At 33.7% G+C, this 23,219-nt stretch overlaps 1 pseudogene; it reads left to right on the top strand.

Annotated features, from left to right (window-relative positions):
* Nucleotides 1–6,860: 6,860 nt before the first annotated feature.
* Nucleotides 6,861–23,219, top strand: part of LOC128225891 (WD repeat-containing protein 49-like) — a 37,493-nt pseudogene continuing 21,134 nt past the window's right edge.

Here is a 23,219-nt window from a genome sequence, read left to right as displayed (position 1 = left end):
TTGCTAAATAAAATCTACACATTTTAACATTTTTCAACGAACGTCAGCTCGCTATAAAATATATTTCAGGTGTAAATGACATATAAAATTTCAAACTGATACATACAATATTAAGGAAACTACTGCTTTTTCATTAACATGAGGTCAGTATAGCCCCCGCAGTTTAAACATCAGAATCTGACGTCAACGTCATAACTTCTTAAAGTAAAAGCCGTTCGCCGCAATACAACGTCGATGTCTCGCTACCCACTGCCGGTAAATGTCACTGAACCACTCTGACTTGTACAGGCGTGTCTGAGGTTCACTCTGTAATTCCTGAAAGTCATTGAAGCGTTTTACCTTTCAGTTCACATTTAAGTATCGGAAAAAGGGCAAAATCACATGGCGCTAGGTCCGGCGAATAAGGGGTGTGGGGAAGGATCTCCGCTTCAAGCTGGAATGTCGCTGTAGTCTGGGCCTCCTCCGATCTATGCGCTGGTGCATTATCCTGGTGAAGAATCCACGCATTATGCAACGCCTGTGGTCTCTTTAATGCCATCGCCCTGTACAAGTCACGCCTCAATACCTTAATAGGAGAACACAACTGAGGCTAATAACATAATGCATTTGTCGCGTTTTGCGTACTTCATCAAGTATCATAACTAAAACTAACACTTATTCAATCCCATGTTTTTAATCATAAACTTTTTAAACAGTGTTTTATGCAGATTTAATCAAGAACTAAATATTGATAAAAATGAATTTTGTTATATATCACTTAACCTTAGAATAGTAAGCACCCGTCACAGATTGGCCCCGTGGAACTGCATGGAGTAGAATAACATCGTGCACATCAAAGAAGACAATAAACATATGCTTTCCTATCGAGCGGGATGATCGTGCCTTCTTCTGAGGCGGGGAACCGGTAGTCTTCCATTGACTGTTTTGCTGTTTTTTATCAGGGTCGTAATATACAGCCAGATTCATCGCAAGTGACTATCTTCTCAAGAAAACGGTTTCCTTCCTTTTCGTACCGAGCTAAGAATCGGCGTGATTCCCGTACTGTTCTGCTCATCTCATCTTCTGTCAGCAGCCGTGGAACCCAACGCGCACTCACTCGACTCATTTTCAAACTGTCTTTCATTATCGTCCGTGCCGACCCATAACTCATGTCCAACATCTTGCCTATTTCATGAAGAGTGACTCGACGATCAGCTTCAACGATGTTTCTCATGGCCTCGACGTCACTCTCCGTAGTTTGTGAAACCGGTCGCCCAGACCTCACGTCGTCACAAATGCTGTCTCGCCCGTCATTGAACCGCTTGTGCCACTTGTACACGAGCATTCGCTTAACTGGAGTTTCACTCGATGATTCATTCATCAGTTTAAGTTTTGCGATGGAGTTTTTCCTAGGTTCACACAGATCTCTATCACTGCCCGTTTTTTCAATCTGTCTTCTGGCGTCATTTTAAACAAAAAATAACTATACCGTTCTGTCTAAAATGCTTACTTTGAAACAAACAAACAAACCCACTGACTTAAAACTTCCCGTCATCACTCGTTATTGACGTCACGTCAAATGTGCAAACTTTCGCGCCGTTTTATTTGTTTCAATGTGATTGGTAAAAAAAAACAAGATATTGTCATGGGTTATTTTAGCAACTGCGGAGGAACGCGCGACCACCTGTTTCCATAGTGATCACTACGTTGTCATAATAACATGCTATTCGATGAAACTCGCATTCCTAATTTCATATTACCTGATTATTATTGTATGAAAGTTTTAAAGATATGCTGCATATTGTTTTCATTTTATCAAGCTTTTCCTACACGAACTTCTGGCTATGCCCTCGTATATAAGTTCACCAGTTTGTGTTAACAAATGGCTGCATTGTTGAATTAATTATATCACAATATTATCAAGCAGGATATATATCCTGCAGAAAAATACATTTGAACCATCAATCAATTTATTCAGGAATGTGTCCGTCTGTTAGTAACTAAGCACCATTTCTTGTTTTAATATTTCAATGTGTTTATGTGCGTTAATGTTGTTTCATTTTGTGGTGGTAATTATTTGTAATAAACACTTTTGTATTCCATGTGTCGCCAAGTGATGCGTTGAAACCTTTGGACATTATTTTAATCTCGTTATGGTACATCGTGCCAACCAAATATTCACCATCGTTCAAAACATCATTGATTTAATTCATACGGATGCAGTTATAGATAAGTTAAAGTTATGACAAATGGTTCAGAAATAATTAGTTTGTCAATGGGAAAAAAGGTTAAAAAAAACAAAAAAGGATTGTTTCTGATATTAATTTACTCAGTGAAAGAACCTAACACAAGCTTCTGTGATCATAATAGATGGACCGTTTTGACATTTGTTATAGTTTTGGCCCAGAATTAGCTGATTTTGATAGCAATGCCTTTAATTCAGTCATGTAACATTACTCACATTAGAACAGATCTCCATTTATTGGATAACTGCCGAAAATTTGATTTTTCTCAAAGCGTTAGCAGCGCTGCGATCTGATATTTTGTCACTAGTCATGTACCACTGGTTTCCAGACATTTACACAAACATCGGCTCATTTCAAGACAAACAAATGTCAAAACGTCAATCTGTGAGAGTGCAGCTTTAAATAGCGGACTCTGTTAGGTGGTTCTTTGTCTACAGTGTAGCTGTTTTTATTTTTGTCCTTCAGGGCCTGGTATATCTTGAAACAAATATGAAAGGGGCTATTTAATTTTTGTTTGCGATACCTTGCTCTGGTCGCAGAGCTCACTTGTTAAACAAAACGCTTTGATTTTCTTTTAAAAGGGTATTCCTTTTCTTAAATTATGGTTATTGTTGTTCTTAAATACAAACTTAAGTCAACATATCTTTATATCCACCACACGTGATATTCATATTATATAAATATGTACGAATGATAACTAATAATATAAATGACAATACTGTACATAATAAGCAGATTAGCGATTTACTTCGGCAATGAATACAGTTGTACAATTCAAAAATTGTGATGTCGCATACATTGTTTAAAAAACACAAGGCTTTATGTCTAAGACATTCAGGCACGTATATATAAATATAAAGGAACGCCTCAAGAAACTGTTTGCGAGTCAAGTTCTGTGACGTCAGCGATAAAACACCACCTATCTTGTTCGTGTTTACTGCATTCATATACGCTGTGTATTTATCATATCTCGTCTATTGTCTTATAACTCGGCTTGCAACGTCTAAGATGAATGTTAATTCACTTGGATATATGCCATCGACGACGCCAATACCACCGTAATGCGAAAACTTCTCATTTGTTGTAAAATAAAACAAAACAAAAACAAACGAGGCGGATAGAAGTGAAAAAGCTTTGTTCGAAATACATGACACATGACGGTGAATTAAAGCATGGTTATACCATCTCAGACAATTGCTTAATCCATATTAATAGGTTTTGAAGCTGAATTGCCTGTGATTTCAAAAACATGCTGAACATGCTGGATATACGCGATCTACTTTTTATTGTTTGCATTTCCAGTACATTGTTTGTCCTCGTTCACCGGATATTGTCATTTAACAAAATACACTGTAGTTACGTTTAACCAATTTTATTTTTCTTAGGAGAAACGTAACTTTTGTCCAACCTTGTTTAATGTTTATACTCAAGTGGAAATTTCTCCCCATATATTATGTTGGGGTCGTGAAGCAGTAGAAATCAGTGATATCGTGCATGCCAATTGGTCAATTGACTATAGAATATATAGGAAATTTATTTAGTGGTCTGTAACCTAATTACAACTCCGAGAGACGTTAATTTGAAGGTAATCAATTTCTATTGCCATGTTTAATTAATTTTTACACTAAAATGGTAATGCTTATAGAACTACAGACACAAGTAATGCAGCATGACAACTTTTCCAAAACTTTAGACATTGCTAGAACAATTTCGAGATATTGTAATGGAAATACCTGTCCTGGGTTAAAAACAGTATCTAGCCCATCTCGCCAATGGTACATACAGTCACGGTTCCTCAAAATTCTCTGGTCAAATTGTAGACAAGCATCGGAGCCTATTTGACGACTTGTATTTAAATATTAATAGTACGTTTGTGTAAGAATGGGCACATGTCCTTTTCTCTTGTGGATAGACTAGAAAGAAACTTGCAAGGCATCTAGATAAACACAGCGACCAGTGGCTTAGAAGACAAATTATATTTCTTCTTGAATTGATAGAAAACAAAGCTGTAGACATAGCTGTTGTTGGCAAATCGGGTGCTTATTATGGAAGTAACAAGTGACGATATTGGCGCTGCTGCCGTTGGTTGTGACTAAACATTGATCCTCATTTACCCTGGAAACTCGGGAAATACCATGCATACTCACCACATTGCTGAAGGTGCCGTTTTAGAACGAGGGCAAACTCACGACAATATATCATATTCATTCTCACAACCAGTTATCGTCTGAGGGAGAATGACATTTGGTTGGTCAAGAAGGTTGGAGGTAACAACACACCTTTGAAATTTGTACGAAAAAAATGACATGAACGTTACTGCAACAAGCGAGCTCATCCAAATCACACAGTGCTGTACATTTTATATCGGATATTATAAAAATTAAAGAGGCGTCTATCTGTACGAACTATTCTTGATATATAGTAACGAGACATTAAACTATTTTCGAATGTTGAAGAGGACGTTAAATAACAAGGCAATCATCATAAAGCGACAGAAACTTTCACATCATTGTTATTGCTGATCAGGTATTCACGAAATGGTGATAAATAAATATATAAATATTATAAACATTTCTACCTGTTCACCAAGTTGGTATAATTTGCTGGTTTCGGGCACTGTTAAATCATGTATGCGACCCGTCCTGTAACTGTTTAGGATTTAAACGAGATTCTCGGGACAGCTTCGTTTCAAAATATGTACAAGAATACAATTTAAGAAATTAAAATGAACGAATGCAAGTAAACGGATGAATTTTCAAAAAGTTACTTTATACATGAAGCAGTTCTATGAAGAAATAATCAAAAACAAAGCAACAAAAGAGTATTCATGAAGCCAAAACTTGACATACTGTCATATATACGACTACGAAGGTTATGCCTAAACCTAGTTTCTGTTGTAAAAGAAAAACGAGGATGAGAGAAACGGAATTGCATTGTATGCACTACGTAATCTAATACTCGTCAACACTCGTGCCTTTTAGCTATTACCATGCCTTGTATCAGCAGCCATACGAAAGACAATTATGTGGATTTTAAGGTAATTGAAGCTTTTTTGTATCATGTATATGCATCAGTATCTATATATCTATGCAGTGTACATGGAATTCACAGTGTCATACCAGTTTTAAGAAACTATTATTTTCCTTTTTTTTTTAAAAAACCCATGTCAATGTTACTGCACAATTTTACACTGAGTACACTTAAGTTGTAATGATTAACTGCAAACACAAGCAATGTAACCTGAAAACCTTATTTTATAGATTTTGACCGTACAATACCGATTTGGAAATATTATATTAGAAATGCCTGTTCTGAATTAATAACCGTTCCTATCACTATTACAACTACATACATCTCTTCAATGATAAAAAAGTCATAACTTCTCAAATTATGCTACTTTTAGGTCACACTGTTGGCTTGATTTGGACCACATTTTAAACTTTCAACTGTTTATTTATGTAACACACGGTACATGTTTTTGTATTTCAGTTCTTCTTGAGAACGATCTGGATATCAAGTCATCTCGATAAAAAAGCGAACAGTTGTCTGAGCAAGACCTCTTGCAATGATAAGATGACAAAGTCCATTCTTATTGGAAACACAACGTAGTAGACATAGCTATAGTTGGCGAATCGGATGCTGAAAAGTCGACGTTTATTAATGCTTTGATAGGAGTAACAAGCGACGATATTGACATGATGCCGTTGGTGGTTGTATAACTGTTCAGGATACCAATGCACAGCAGTTACCCTGGAATGGCCGCATTTCATGCTGGAAATTATCCGGCATAGTTTTGCCCTTGTTCTGAAAAGACACCTGCCGGGTAGCGAATATGCGACGTTATGAACTATTCATACACATCACCAGTTATCGTCTCAAGGAAACATTCGGATCACCTAGGCCATTTTCCATCGAAAACAACCTCGGATCTATATGGACGGTTTACAATGTCAGAAATCTTTACATTTTACTACGATGCAAATTGATCGCGAGGTTATTTCAATTTAGCAGTTAAACCTAATGACTTTATTCTAGGGATCTTAATTATTTATGCAATAAAACACTTCAATGACAATCAATTTAAACTATTATTTAAAATTCAACGGCCTACTTCTACTAATGTACCGGCATACATCCGAGGTTGTTTTCAATGGGAAATGGCCGAGGAGCTCCAAATGCTAAGGGAAAATGACATTTAATTGACCAGGAAGGTTTTAGGTTACAACACGCTTTTGTAATTTGTGCAACAAAAAATGATAAGAATGTTTCTACAGACAAGGTGTGCATTTAAAAAACGTACAGTGCTGTACAAATTTTATCTGAGAAAAGAAAAGAAACAAAGCTGCGTTTACAGAAAAATGGAATGCTGGCTAGAATAAAATTAACGAGTCCTTTTGCGAATTGGTGTGCAAACCGAGTAATCACTTTCATTAAAGAGGGAAGAAGGTAATGAAAACCTGCATGAGCCTCCTAAAATATTAATTTTAGGATGTTATTCATTATGCTTTTGAGTAAACTGATATTGAATTTCAATGGTAAATGATGAATAAGAATGACTCGTTAATTTTATTCTAGCCAGCTATCGTGTTTGTGTCGGTATCTAGACCGTTCATTTCTTGGGCGTGTTTAGACGAGATGTATATTAAGGTATGACATTATTTGTCAGTTTATCAGTTTGTCCGTTTATTCCGTTTTACCTGTTAACGACTCCTCCAACAGCCGCTTATGAATTTCATGGATACGTCAGGAACTCGTCTGGACATGCGACAATTTAATTGGTTACAATTTGTCGTCCCTCTACCGAGCGATGGACATTTAAACATCATATACACTGATTATCACTAATGGGATTCTTCTATATCGCTTCAGGAATCCCAGAGGAAAAAAGTAACTATTGGCATCTTGTTAGATGTCTGTTTGTCGAAGTAAAATGTCGAAGTATTGTCAATCTTGGTAAACATTCTTCCTCGTCTACTACTTTAATGAGAACATTATTATGAATGGGGAATTTGTAAATAAATATTCAATTCATGGATCGACGTTTTGGGTATTCGGAGAACGGGGATGAAGATATATATATATAAATTTGATTGACACGTTTTACGTCTACGAAGTTGGGGTAATTTGATGGTTTCATACACTGTAGCCTAGTTCATGCGACCCGTCCTGTACATGTTTTTAACGTAATTCCCAGAATGGCATTGTAACAAAGCATATACAAGAATAATTGCTGAACTTATTAAAATGTTGATATCGGAATAAAACATTTATCGAACAACTACAACTAAACGGAATATTTTTTAATCGTTGATCAATATATGAAGCATTTACATAAAGTAATAAAACATTCACTCTAAAAGCGTCAACATTAAGTACCATGCAACTACAACTTGACTATTTGGTCCGACAGCACTGTAACTATGAAATCGGACAATTGATTAAAGACGCTAAATGTGTAGTTTTCATGGATCTTTTAACGAGGGTCCTTGTGATTTTTGCTCAACTCAACTCAACTCAATTTATTTGTAAATAAAGGCCTCCGACCCAGAATACAACATCAACAAACGTTTACAATAATATAATCTGTGCCACCCTGAAATACTGACTGCTTTATGTTTTATCTATTATCTACTGCAGTCAATATTTGATCTAGAGAAAATATGCAACATGCTTAACGACAAAGCTATCGTTACTGCTCATTAAACAATTAAATGAAATTTGATTTCTCTGACTACTATACCAGTTATATAGATGGTTTATTCGTATTTCCTCATATTGAAGGCACTCGAACAAGGCGTGGTATTCAATTACATACCTGGATGTTTAAATACCTGAAACAGTGTAAACAAATTCGATTTTCACGTTGAACATAATTGTGTCTACCTATTTCAATGTTTAACTTGTGGCTTGAGCATCTAAAACGCGCGAGTGCTAGTCTGATTTTAAAAGGTATGTCTATTGTTAGATATTTCTCAGGGGTTAACAGTGATTTAAAACACTGATAAGTGCCGCATCGCGATGAAGTAATAACATCATTATGCCAAGTTTGGGATATGCAATCGTTTAAACGCTGCTTGAATGTATATAGAAATAAATGTATACCCCCAACGTCCTGCGAGATCCAAACATAACCAAAGCCAAACCTAAACAGCAGATTTTTAACACCAGTTGCCAACGTTCACCTACCCATCTCGTCCAGCGATTTTATCATTTTATAGCAATTAACTGGATATCTTTGATTTGGCATTTGCAACAATTTGCAACAAAATTTGATTCATTATGAATAATATACAGTGCAAAGTGGAAGTCGACCGCATTCCCCAAGTACCATACTTGTATTTACTGTCGAATTCACTCCAATAAAATATCTACACAATTCTGCTTGTTCAGACCCGAAGGTGAGAATTGGAGATACCATACTGTCAAATAGTTTAAATATATCAGAATGCGAAAAATAGCCGAACGGCTTTTGGAATTGTTTTATGGAAAAGGCTGCTTTGCGTGCCTGTGACACCAATTTAGTTTTAGCCGTTGTCCAGGAAAGTTTCGCGGTAAACAATAATCCCATATATTTGTATACGGATACGGTGTTAATTGGATGGTCATTGAGAAACCATTTCTCATAGTTACGTAATGGACCACCGTTCTGAAATACTATTATTTCTGTCTTTTTTTAAAATTCATTTGCATGTACTCGTATCTTTACAAAAGCTAGAAACAGCATTAAGTTGCAACTGGAGATTGTTTGCCGTATCTGCACAGTTCGCTACATCGTCAGCATACATAAGACAAACAATATCAGGAATATCATTAGTTATAAATATGCCATTTCTGCATGGGTCTCTTAAATGTGCTACTAAGTCATTGATGTAAAGAGAAAATATTATTGGTGAATTCAAATCCCCCTGTCTGGTGCCTACGTTACATAAAAATGATTGGGAAATGCTATTTCCCTCAACTTTTACATGGGCGCTTAATTTTGAATACATTGACTTAAGAACTGTTAAAGTCTTACCATTCATGCCCTTTTCTGAAAGGCTAGCGAATAATTTAAAGTGTATAAGGGAACCAAACGCTTTCTGAAAGTCTACGTAAAGGACATAGAAGCGGCCCCCCGGTTTTGAAATATATTTCTGAACCATACTTTGTAGGCAAAATAACTTATCAACTACAGAGTAGCCTGAACGAAAACCTGCTTGTGACTCTTCAATGATTTCGTGTTCCTCGACCCAAGCATATATTCTGTCATTTATTATACTAGAAAAAATCTTTACATTTTAATTTAGCCGCTTATTGGATAACGGATTGCAATTCAATGATGTTGTTGGGTGGCGGGATCTTAACCGAAGGTCGACATATTCATGTGATTGCTACACTTCTATTTTACGGTGAAATTGCGATTATGAACTTTAGAATCGCCTGTCTTCATGAATTTTGTGGCTCTTTGAGAGTGGCAATCGCTGCTGCATTCGTTTAGATATGTCTTTGAATCTAATACGCAAATGTTGCGGCATGAAAACAAACACAAAGTAAAATGCCTGCAATAAGCGACATGCGTTTTATCGGTACGTGATGTTACTGCGCTTTCAATTATCGGAGAAATTCGGGAAATATAATGGAATATTGAAAATTCTCTTGTTCTACTAAATCAGGATATGTATTAAAGGAATATTAGTATATCCATAGTAAAGAGTACATATTCCAAATGATGCGGAAAGGATCTGCAAAATAAACATTTTAATGTTATTGGAAATTATATTTATTTGATATAATAGGTAAACAAAAAAATACATAATTTGTGTAACTTTTGAATAGGATTGTTTGATGCGATATGCATTTTAATTACGCGTTCATTTTAACCGAGGCACACCGTAACGTAGACTTATTTTTTGACGTTTTTTAACAGTAGCATATTTGTAACGAACGAGACCTTCCAATTCATTATATTTCTTGTTTTAGGTTGATACGCAATCAAAACTTGGTAAAGCCTATTCCGTATCGTTGTTATCTTTTCGTCTTGTTACTCCTTTCTCTGGCGAGTTTTATGCCACAATACCACGATATGACTGGTGAGGCTGCCACAGCTTTACCCTCAGCCTCATAACCTTCTCTATCGACGATACCTTCGTTTCAACAGCCGCCGGCACAATGGCTAAAGTCATAGCAAGATCAGTGGAATTTCTGCTTAATTTGGTTTCGAAATAACCCCAAATGTTCTACGTTTTAGAGAAAGAATACAAACACGCAATATTCAACAATTGCATTTAAAGCAAGCGGCAAAACCAAAGACAGCATGTGGACGTGCGTACGTGCGTATGTTAGTTCTTGCTTTTTTTTGGTTTGTAGTAGTTGCATTTACGTCTACAATGACAATTGGCTACATGAGAATGACCTAGCATTAAATAAATGAAAGATGTGTGCGTGTAAGATGGTGAAGCAGATTACGTGCATAGCGGTCGAGTCTATGTTAGTGGTGGCGGTCTGTCCGTCCGACGTTGCTGGTATGTAACTTTACTTTCGCATATGCTTATTTCAAAATAACTAGGCACAAATATTCGCCCTAAAAAGCAGTCGTATCGAGTGCAAGACATATATGTTTGTACGTCAAAGGTCAAGGTCACAATAAAAAATAATCATTGTTTAAGTCTTGAATTTTTGCTTGGCCATACAGCTTAGAACATTAAAGTTGCATGAGTACATGTTGCGTGCAAGGTCAAATGTTAAGGTCACACTAAAGGATAATTGGTAAAATTGTCTTTTAGTTTGGCTTGGTTGAAATCGTTGTCGCATTATGTTGCTAAGTATCAATTTCAAGTTCATTTTTTGTCTTACCCTAGTGCACTACGTAGTACAGTTTATATCTTACCCTAGTAGGCTATGTAGTTAAGCCTTTGTCTGACCTTAGTTCACTATGCAGTTCAGACCTAGAACACTACGCACTACTATTCGTGCGTCTGCTCCACCATAGGATACGAACACTTTTCAATTATGCTCTGCTTTACCTCTGCCACATCATCGGACACTTCCGTTACTCGATACCTTCAGTTAAGCAAATGTCACGCTTAAAAGTGCTCGAAGCAAGAAAACACTAAAACCTAAACAATTGACACACAACGCCATAAAACAACAACAAATACTCATAGAAATATATAGTTATCAGGAGTACCACCATTTCACGGTCAGCAAAAGAGATTAGGAGCTCTCTTGGGGTGAAACTGGTGAACTAGCGCTCATCGTCAACCTTGCACCAAGTTTTACTAATACGTGCAACATTTAACGCATTGAGCCACGCCGGTGCATCTTAAAGGCAATGAAGCATAAAACGAAAATTCATATCAACTAATATTATACTTCAAGTACTCAACGACCATGCATATACCACATCACCTTCCAATGAAAGCACGAGTCGGAGCATCAAATGTACGATTCATTCATACCTGGACAGCCATCTATCATCAAATTGCATGTTTTGCCAATGTGTATGCCTTTTCAGGTATTAAGTATATGTCAGGGGATTTAAAATATGAGAAAGATTAAGGCCCAAATCGATAACATATCCTCAATTCATTGTGATCAGTTGACTAGAAATATGATTATAGTTTGCAAAATAAATAAAAACACAAGGTTGCATTAACCAACGTACTTATTTAAAAACCTTTGCCAAATAATCTCGACAAATTGCAATGACTGGCCTTGCTCAGGCTGGTCACTTGTCAGAGTTTTATTGTCGGAGTTGGTCAAAGAAATCAATTTGATCATGAGACCATGTGATTTTATTCATTGACGAAATATACTTTCTTTATTGGTCATGATTAACATGATTAACAAGCTGCGACGTCGTATTACAAAATTTGTGTTTCACTAACGTTACGCGAACGGCATCTATTAAACTGCCTTTTCGTTTTCGATCTTTAACTGTTCCTGGTAGTGCATCGTTATCTCGTTCATTTTTGTCATATCTCTTTAGTCTATTCAAGTGTCCTTGCAACGTAGCTGTCGTCGTTGTTTGGTGTTCATCGTCGCCTTTTTTGTCTTCATGGCTGCTTTGTTTTTATAACTCCTTCGCGTTATATATTTGTCATCGCTTCTGAAATTTCGTCGGCGTTGTTCTAAATGCACAGATACACGCAAAGGATGTCATTTTTTTGCGCAGCAATTTATATGGCTTTGATTCTCCCTTCACATATTTAGTTATTGTTTATATATGTACGCCTTATTGTGCACAGAAGAAGAAGAAGAAGAAGAAGAAGAAGAAGAAGAAGACGATTTTATTTACCTTAAACTTACAGCTCATAAGTTACATATAATATAAACATGTACAGTATATAAACATTTCCGATAGAACAACTTTAAAAATCAATCATACTGTATAAACAAAATGAAGTTATAACACATTTGGTTGCGACCATGTGCACATCGCAATAATTATGTGCATATGATAACTTTATAATAGTTTGTTGAAAAAAAAAGTTTGTAATTCAAATATCAGGTTATACACATTCCAAAAACTCCTAAATACTTGAACGGAGATGACTACAAACAAGTAACACTGTTAAAGTGTTAATTAATGTTAAAATGGTATCTTTCATATAACAGGACACAGAGCGTTCATCCAGAGTAAAACCCAAGTGGATCACAGACTTCGTCATTATGCCACAGTTTACAAAGTTCATCGTCGGAACTGGGTTTGTGACCATTAGTATTCCAAAGGCAGCAATAAGTTCACTAATGCCATAGTCTTTACTGTTGTTTTTTTAAATGAGCCTGACACCCATTGATTGCTAGTATTTGCTCCTTTGGTATTTTAATTTGTAAAATCTTATCAACAATTAAAACTATGTATGAAAAGTTTAATCATATATGATGATGAAAAAATGTATGTTCATTAATAATGAAACGACTTGGGTACGGTATGTCTGAATTATGTTCTTTATAATGTGTTTTAATGGTCATGAAAACGTGTATAGCTGTTATTATTTTAGATTTACAGAGACCGAGAGATTCAGTTCTTTGAGTTGTCGTCATTTGAGCCATATTGTCAGATCAGTGGTCTGGAAACTGTTCCTCTCAAACTCGACTACTGGTATGTAAAACAGTATGACAAGCATTTGTTAATAACTCAGTACTGGCACGAGAAATCAAATGCTGATTAAAGTGCATGTACAGGGCCTTTATACCAGTTATGGAGAAGACACCATAGCCCTTTTTTTGGAAAAAAACACACGTTTTTTTCAGTTTTGGGGGAAAAATTCTCGGAGCACTTTCAAACATTTTGGGAATAAACCTAGTAAAATATGACAAAATACAATTGATTGTCGCTGATTTCAGACCAAACCAATCAATTTTTGATTGTAATTGATCATTGGAACATGATTAGGAAATGGTTACCTTCACAATGTATAAGACTCTAGATAGTCACCATTTACCGGTAACCTTTCAGTTATGGGATTGTATTTTGTCAGTAAATAACAACACATTGTGTAATACTCCAATGGATTACTTTAAGCACCTCTGACAGTAACTTCTGACTAAGTGAACAGCAGGCCCAAATTTCTCGAAACTTCTTATAAAAAATGCTTTACAGGCTTAAGTAGCTTATTTCAATTAGCATTTGATAATTGAAAAATTGGTTAATTGTGTTTTTATCATAAAGATAATCTGTATCTAAAGTATAAACACACTTAAAGAAGTCAATAGTATGCAAATGATTGAAAAACAAAAATAGTGAGCTTTGCTTAATCCTGTTTTAAGGGACTTAAGAAGTTTCGAGAAATTGGGGCCAGGAGCTTAGCTCACATTTGCACCATGTTTATTAGATAGAAGATAGTGATATAGACATTTATTAAAATTTCAATGTTTCAAAATATACTATATTAATAATTTTTCACCGATCTAGTTCTACTGGCCATGATGTAAGCCTGATCCTGTTTGGTGACAGTCAGGGAGCAGTCAACATTCTTGTCATCACCTCCACTGGCGAGTGTCTCAGGTATTGAGTGCTTCACAATCATATTTCAGACATTTTGATAAAGAACTCCGCTCACCTGTTTGTGTCTACGTGGAATATCATTAATATCAAAGTAGGCAGTTTAGTATGAGATTAAATTATTCATTTTTTTGAAACATTTTGCTATAAAGGCATAAATTTTAGAAATGTTGACTTTACTGCCAGTGATTTTTTGGCTAATTTTAGAATATCGGCCCTTTCCCCTCGGCGAAAAGCCTCCATTTTCCCCCAAATATCGCCAGTTTTTTCCCAAAAAACAGAATTCATTTTTCCCCTTTTTTCCGAGTTTCTATTTACTTACAATTTAAACCTGCAAAATTAAGTTTGCATTTCATTGAAGTTACTTCTATTTCAAACATTTTTTGATAGCAAACTTTCAGATATTATCCGTGCCCGTATCCGGTAAAATCCGATCCGGGTAACCGCAAAATAGCGGGTGCGGGGTGATACAGGAATCCAGTGGAGTTCACGTGAAATCCACTCAAAACGTGAAATCCACTCAGAACTCAGTTATTTTAATTAATAATTTTTTTTATATACATGTTAGAAAGTGCCTCATGAAGGGTTTATATTTCAAATTTTATTGAAATTGGTCAAAAAATAAAGAAGTTAGAGCAATTTTTCATTTTTTCCAAAAAGAGATCGGATATCGAGGTGAAATCCAGATTCCGATAAGTGAAATCCACTCATAACTCATTAATTTTAATAAATAATTTTCTGTTTTTGTATATTTATTAGAAAGTGCCCCATCAAGGGTTTATATTTCAAATTTTATTGAAATTGGTCAAAAAATAAAGAAGTTAAAGCAATTTTTCATTTTTTTCCAAAAATAGCGGAAATCGAGGTGAAATCCAGTTTTCGAGAAGTGAAATCCACTCATAACTCATTAATTTTAATAAATAATTTTCTGTTTTTGTATATTTATTATAAAGTGCCTCATAAATGGTTTATATTTCAAATTTTATTGAAATTAGTCAAAAAATGAAGAAGTTAGAGCAATTTTTCGAAAATAGATCGGAAATTGAGGTGAAATCCAGTTTTCGAGAAGTGAAATCCACTCTTAACTCAGTTTTATTAATAAGTTATTTTTATTTTTTGTATACATTTTGGAAAGTGCCTAATGAAGGGTTTATATTTCAAATTTTATTGAAATATATTAAGAAATGAAGAAGTTAGAGCAATTTTTCGGAAATCGAAGTGAAATCCACATTTTGACAAGTGAAATCCACTTTTTCAGACGTGAAATCCACTCACAACTCATTTATTTTTAACAAATTAATTTTTCTGTAGAACAAATAATTGAAAGCGCTTCATAATGGGTTTATATTTCAAATTTTATCCAAATTGATCCAAAAATAAGAAAGTTGTAGACCTATTTTGAAAAAAAGATCGGAAATCGAAGTGAAATCCACATTTTAACAAGTGAAATCCACTTTTTGAGACGTGAAATCCACTCATAACTCATTTATTGTTCACAAATTATTTTTTTGTTGAACAAATAATTGAAAAGGCTACATAATGGGTTTATATTTCAAATTTTATTCAAATTGATCCAAAAATAAGAAAGTTGAAGTTATATTGTGAGGGCGTTTTGTTGTGTATGCATAATTGTTTAATTTTTTTCATGATAAACACAATATCCATACACATCCAGGCCATACCACGTGGAGGCGCCCTCAATCATGGCCCTTTTTTACGTTCGAATTTTGAAAATATTAAAAATTTAATAAATAATCCGAAAATTGTTTTGTATTATTTGTTTATGCCAGACATTTATTTATGGTTATTTATACATGTACATTGGTTGATATACGTAATCATAAAAAAAATTAAAAAAAATAAACAAACAAATACAACAGAACAAAGTTACACCAAGTGAAATCATATGTTTAACTTGGTTTACAATAATGAGAGATAATGAAAAGGTATGTTCACAACAGTTAAGGAAAATAATTACACAAAATAAACAATAGCAAAATACGAAAAAATATACACAGGTAAACAGAAAGGGGGAACTTCAAAGACAAATTTCTAAGCAAAAAAATTTCAACGCACAGAGAAAACGCATCAATAATCTTGTTCGAAAAAGTGTACAATGCATTGAAATGAAGGACATAAGATTTCATAAGGACTATCACAGTGACATGGTGCACTACAAAAACAAAGGACACATTAAATACTTTCACGCCATCAGGAAACATATTACGTAATTTCACAGATTAATACGAGCTCAAAGCAATTATTGTGATGTTAGTTATAAATATGTTTATTGTTGTAGTAATAGTAGTAGTAGTTCGCAAATGTGCTTATAAAAACACGTAGTTATTAATTTATTGTTGTTATATAGTTGTTATTTATGTTTTCAAATGTGCTTCATGCTTCATTCATTCATTTAAAGATGTAGTAATATCTATTCATGACTGTTAATGTACTTTTAAACTTATTATGAAATATATTTTTGAAATGAATAAATATTGCATTAACTCATATAAAACGTCTCCGTTTTCAATAATAAGCATATTATAAAATATGCTAAGTATATATTACACTTACCGATTCAGTGCTGCTGTGTAGTTGTACTCATCCCCGACACAAGCACACTTTATACACGCAAACTTGAGATGACGTTGGTCCCAAGACTTAAGCTCAAGCTGGCCCATTTGACAACATGTACGATGGCACCACAACTTACAATTATCACAATAAATTGAGTCAAGTGCACATGCCTCAAGGCATACACTACACGGAAAGGTTCCCCATTTTATGAACAAATACAGCAGAAATATACAGAAACAATTAATTATCCTTTTAAATATCCAAATATAATAAAACAAAATACACAGAAACAATTAATTATCCGTTTAAATATCAAATAATACGTATATCCAACATTACATGTTCATAGCATAAAAAATAAAAACATAGCAATGACAATTGCCATTTCTGATACATTTTATACTTACCATATCTTCTCAAATTCTTTTTCGGCATAAAATAATTACTGCCATTGTACTAAACTTCTTTAATTTTACCGCCGAGTATGTTATGTCAACTTTCTCGGATATGTGATGTATCACCTTAACCGCTAAATGCGAAAGTAACGGCACGTGAGAGTCGTGATCAAATAAAATTTGAAATATATACCCTTCATGAGGCATTTTCCAAAATGTATGCAAAAAATAAAAATTACTAATTAATAAAACTGAGTTAAGAGTGGATTTCACTTCTCGAAAACTGGATTTCACCTCGATTTCCGATCTATTTTCGAAAAATTGCTCTAACTTCTTCATTGTTTGACCAATTTCAATAAAATTTGAAATATAAACCCTTTATGAGGCACTTTATAATAAATATACAAAAACAGAAAATTATTTATTAAAATTAATGAGTTATGAGTGGATTTCACTTATCGGAATCTGGATTTCACCTCGATTTCCGATCTATTTTTGGAAAAAATGAAAAATTGCTCTAACTTCTTTATTATTTGACCAATTTTAATAAAATTTGAAATATAAACCCTTCATGAGGCACAATCTAATATGTATATAAAAAAATTAAATTATTAATTAAAATAACTGAGTTCTGAGTGGATTTCACGTTTTGAGTGGATTTCACGTGAAATCCACTGGATTCCTGTATCACAATTAAAAATATTGCTTTCAAATAATTGTACTGTACATCGTAATTAAAACCGTGATAAATTTCACATATTTTCAACAAACCAGTAAAAAACAACTCAATTCATTTCATTGAAATGCAATTCCCCCCCCCCCCAAAAAAAAAAAAAAACCCAGACGAACATCCGTCTATTCTTACACTATAAGGAGTATATAAAATAAATTTAACATAATATGTCTTGAAAAATCTTACAGTAAATATCAAAACTTTTTTTTCATGTGTTTTCCTTCTTTGTCTATATGGTCAGCAATTGGTCAGCAACTCTCTTCTATTTCTATATGGTCAGCTAATCGGTCAGCAGTTTAGTATTGACCCTGTATCACCCCGCACCGCAAAATAGCCAATATTTGTTTACAGTCTTTTTTGCCAGGAATATTTTGCATTTTGCACCATTAGTTTTCTGCTTCCGGTTTTAATTTTCAGTTTACTTTCAATTTTTCGTAATGCAAAATACACGTTTAACCTGACAATTGTTGCCATAGTCAATGAAGTATGGTATTCAGTAGTTTCACAGCGTCGAAGGAAATTTATTTGTGTGTTTTAAGTATCTCAATGTTTTGTACTCAACTATTTAGTTCTAAATAATGACTAAATTAGATTTCGAGTGCAACACTTAATACACAGACTTCAATTACAAGCACATACAATTAACAACTAGTTTAAACATGTTGTCGTGAGTAGTGTTTTGAATTCAAAAATGCATTTTTCAGTACAGTATTCATATTAATCATCAATGTTTAATATAAGAAGATAAAAAAGTGGGACAAGCTTGTTAATTGCTGTCTTGCATCACCATGTTATAGAAAAAGTATGTATGGACACATATAATAATCTCAGTAAAAGCAGAAAATTAAAAACTTAATATGTAAAATTGCCATGTTATAATTTTCCCATTTTTTTTTACTTTTCGCGCTTATTTTCCCAATTGAAAAGGCACAGGCAGTAAAATTATTTTGAAAAAAAAATCACTGAGTCTGCATACCTCTATGATTAAAATTTGAACAATGGCAGATTTGTTCTATGGATAAAGAAGATATTTATTGCATAAAAAGCATGCAATGAAGTGCTAATGTTTATTTCTTTTCAATCCTCTTTAATCCTTTGTTTATGATAACAAGTTCTGATGTAGGTTATAAGTACACATTAATTTGGTTCTATTTGTTTTTGATTTGACAAACTCATTTCAAAAATGTTAACTAATTCTTAAACTGGTTATGTGCATACCAAAAAAAATGAATATACGATTTGCTAGTAGTTTAAAATAAATGGAGTTTGCTTATTTTGGTAATAAGTTAATATAGTAAATTGCTATGATTAAAACATTACAAACAAGCCTTCTTTAGATATAAGATATATTTCATATAATTCCATCAATGAAGAGATTTTGAAATTGAAATTGATAAAAATAATAGTTATAATAACAATTATAATAATAATAATTACAACAATAATAATTATAATAATTATATTAATAAACTATGGATCACTTTACATATTTTTGTAATATCTCTTACAAGTCACTTAGTAACAGTGGTCAAAATTAGAACATTAGCCCACAACTCCTGCACTGGTTATTTCAATGACTGGAAGAAATTAACAAATAAAAATTATTATATGTTCTACCTAACTTGGAAAAAGGCTAACGACAGTCATATCCAAAGGTCACTTAATTCACTAGTCTGTGGATGGTAAATTCAACTTGTAACTTGGTTTTTAAGGAGCAATTATATATTGTAGAACTTGAAAGAAAGCGACAAAAGTTGATGGTTTCATAGCGAGTGTGTCACTGAACGATGCTGTCGGACCAAACGTCAACTTTATACGATGGGCCGTACATGGAGACTGGGTCCAACAGGTATACCAATTTTGTCCTTATAGGCATGCATGACCTAATCCACATGCAGAGTGTCCTTTCCTCAGCATTTTTACAGACTGTTAGCCATTGATTATGTTTATCCAAATAATTTTGACTTGCCAGGTTTATGCTAATTATTGGCGATTATCTTTCATAATATGGCATATTTAACAAATAAAGATACGACACAAGTAGTTTGTAAATTAAATTGTTCATCAAAAAATACCTCTTTGGGCCTTTTTTCATGAAAACAAAATTTTCAAGAATGATTTCTCAAGGCAAGTGACAAATTTTTAACAAGGGGAGGAAATTTCCTCCGACTAAAATATGATTTGTACCAAAAATTTTAATATTTGAACCTCAAATGAATCAATTAAAATAACTCTGCTGCTGAAACAACCATTTTGTTGACTGTTGACACAACCTAATAATTGTATAATTAGTGAGTTTTGTGAATTTGTACTTAACTGATAAGTCTCTGTCTGTGTGGTTCAGCTCAAGTATTACCACGACATTGGTCAGGTGATTGCCTGCTAAAACCATGCAAACACTACCCTCGTCATTGGTAAGAATAATTTAAAAACATTTTTTTAAGTATATCTTTTTTGAGCTATGTAGCCACACTTTTCAATTCATAAATTAAGAGTTCTGTATGGAATGAAATTTCAAAAAAATAAGTGTTGCAGTTTGATTGTCTAAAGAAAATGATATCATACACAATATTGAAAACGAACAGCATACTCTGAAAAATGGATATGTTTATGTCATTATATGCTGGAAGCCAAATGGTAATAGCCAAATGGTAATAAAATAGTGATTATAATCAGTCATTTGCCTTTTAAACAAAATCCCACATGTGATTGCAGACTGTACAACAGGAAGTACCAACGTTGAGGCCCAGCTCAAAGAGATAAAAGATGTTGGGCAGAAAGAGAACCGGGAAACAGGCACAAATGTACAAGAACGCGCCCGACAGAACAAATACACTTATAGGCTCATGAAACAACGCCTTGAGACCGATCAGTCTGTGTTCAAGGTGTACAAAGGCGTGAAGTGCTTCGACTTCTCGAAGGATAAGAATATCATTGACTTTTTGTCACAGGTGGACCGAGTCGTGAGGCTGTGGAATCCATATGTGCCAGGGTTGGTATAAACTTTATTTATTTTGAATAGTTTAATTTAACATGCATTTATATGACACATGTTTTGTGTTGTTATATTTTTATGTAACTCTTTAAGCCTAACAGGGTTGGTATAAAATTAATTTATTTTGAATAACTTAATTTATTTCATGCTTTTCGATGAAATATGGAGTTTTATCAGTGAAATAACAACAGTGAAATTATCAGTTTGATTGCAAAACTAGGAGTGAAAATATCAAATTTTAGAACTACTTTTAAAATCCATTGTAGTTACTTCCCCTGGATCAAAACTTTTTACTTTGAACAAGAAATTGTTGCCAAAATAAATGAAATTTAAAAAAAAGAATATATATCAGAGAACTTTTTCTCAACAAACCGGAAATAGTAAATTAACAGCTACGTAATCAGCTTTAATTTTGCGTGACGGGTATCCCACGTATAGCAGGGTAAATAACACATAGTTTTTCTAGGACAGTCATGAAATAAAATCTGATATTATACTGAAATAAATAAATATCCTCTATTTAACATGTAATTTTTTAGTTATATTTTTATGTTACTCTTTTAGCCTACCAAGCTAGCCTCCAGAACTTAAGTTGCATTGCATGTAAGATAATTTCAGTTTAATGACTTTAATTTTGATTCGCCTGATCCTGCAGATATTACAATCTCATGTTTAAGGATGAATTTATAACTGGATTGCATGACAAGATACATTATCTGTATCACATGGAAAATACGACTCCTTGTATCAGGAAACAGACTGCCAAGCTACAAGAACGCAGCACATTTTATATTGTCATTGATATAGTAAACGACATCATTATTATGAAATATTTAATGCTGTCATTTATATAATAAATCAAGTCATTATTATGAAATATTGTTATTATATTTTTTTTTATATAACTAGTGAGATCTTTTGACATGAGGTTATTGTACATTGTGCACCTGACATGACAATGTTTTATGTGTTAAGCCTTGTAAAATATCAAATTAGTATTTATGATATAATAGAATATCACATTCCTGGTCATTCAATGCAAAAATTATAAAATTTGTTTTATACATGAATTCCTTAAAAGTTTTTAGTACTTAGATTAGCCTAGCTCGATAGCGCTTACAGCTGAAAGCTAATATAATTCACATTTGAGTCCGTTTCCTGGGCAGAAACCAATTCTGTCTACTTTCTGGAAAGTTATGAGAAAGCACCCCAGATGGGGATCCAACAACTCCTTGGATTAGAAATGGACATCTATACCACTAGACCCTTCTTGCTCTGTATTGAACTACTCATGAAGTATCCTCAATACAAGACTGATTTATTGATATAATCTCAGGTTTAAATTCACATTTTATAATGTTTCATATTTAAGCACCATCATGGTATGTGAATGGAATGAATTAATCTGCAAAACTGTTTAACACACATGAACTTGATGCCATTGCCTTAATGATCTTATGATTTACGGTTCCTTGGCCTTTATCGACAATGGTGTATTGCATGAACAAAAAAATTACATACTAGACAAATTTGATCACAAGCAGTATTTTATGGTTAATTGGCGCTGGCTGTAAATAAAAATGATATTGCATGTTTCAGGAAGCCAACTGCCATGTTATGAGGACACAGCGCGCCGATCTTCTTCCTGTTTGTAGCCGAGGAGGAGAACAGAGTCTTCAGCATTTCTACTGATAAATGTATTAAGGTAACATGAGCATTTGAGTTGGAAGTCTTTTTTTTCAAGGTTAAATGTATTGTTATTATTTATATCTCTAGTTTATTGCCGTTTGGAATTTTCATCAAATGGGCTTGTCCCTGTAGTTTTCATTATATTATTGGTACCAAACATACTGGTAGTAAATATGTATTGGCTTCTTTAATTGCAAATACAACTTGTCAGCCATGATGACATGATCTTAAAACGAAATGATTCTTGCGAGATCACACATTCAAGATTTGTTATGAGGGATTCTAGCTGGTAGCATAGCAACCAATAGTTGCTCTTGTAAACTTTGTTGTCATAAAGCTATTTTGAGTTACTGCTTTACATTTATAGGAAAAACAAATGATCTTTTTTACTGACATTTTAATGTTTGGTTTTCAAATAAAGGAATTATTAATTGTTACAAACATGCAAGTTAGTAATAACATTAATTCTAAAAATCTAAGAATAAAAAAAGAAAAAGGAAGAATGAAAAATTTAGATCACAGCTTGTGATGTTTTGGTTGTTATTTTAAGGTCTTCACGGCTGAACCACATTAGCATCGATATGAAACAGGTGTTACATTATACTATAAACACAAATGA

This window comes from Mya arenaria, chromosome 3 (genome assembly GCF_026914265.1).
Source record: "Mya arenaria isolate MELC-2E11 chromosome 3, ASM2691426v1".
Taxonomy (NCBI): Eukaryota; Metazoa; Mollusca; class Bivalvia; order Myida; family Myidae; genus Mya; species Mya arenaria.
Note: the sequence above shows the minus strand (reverse complement) of the source record. Positions and strands in the feature narration are given on the sequence as shown.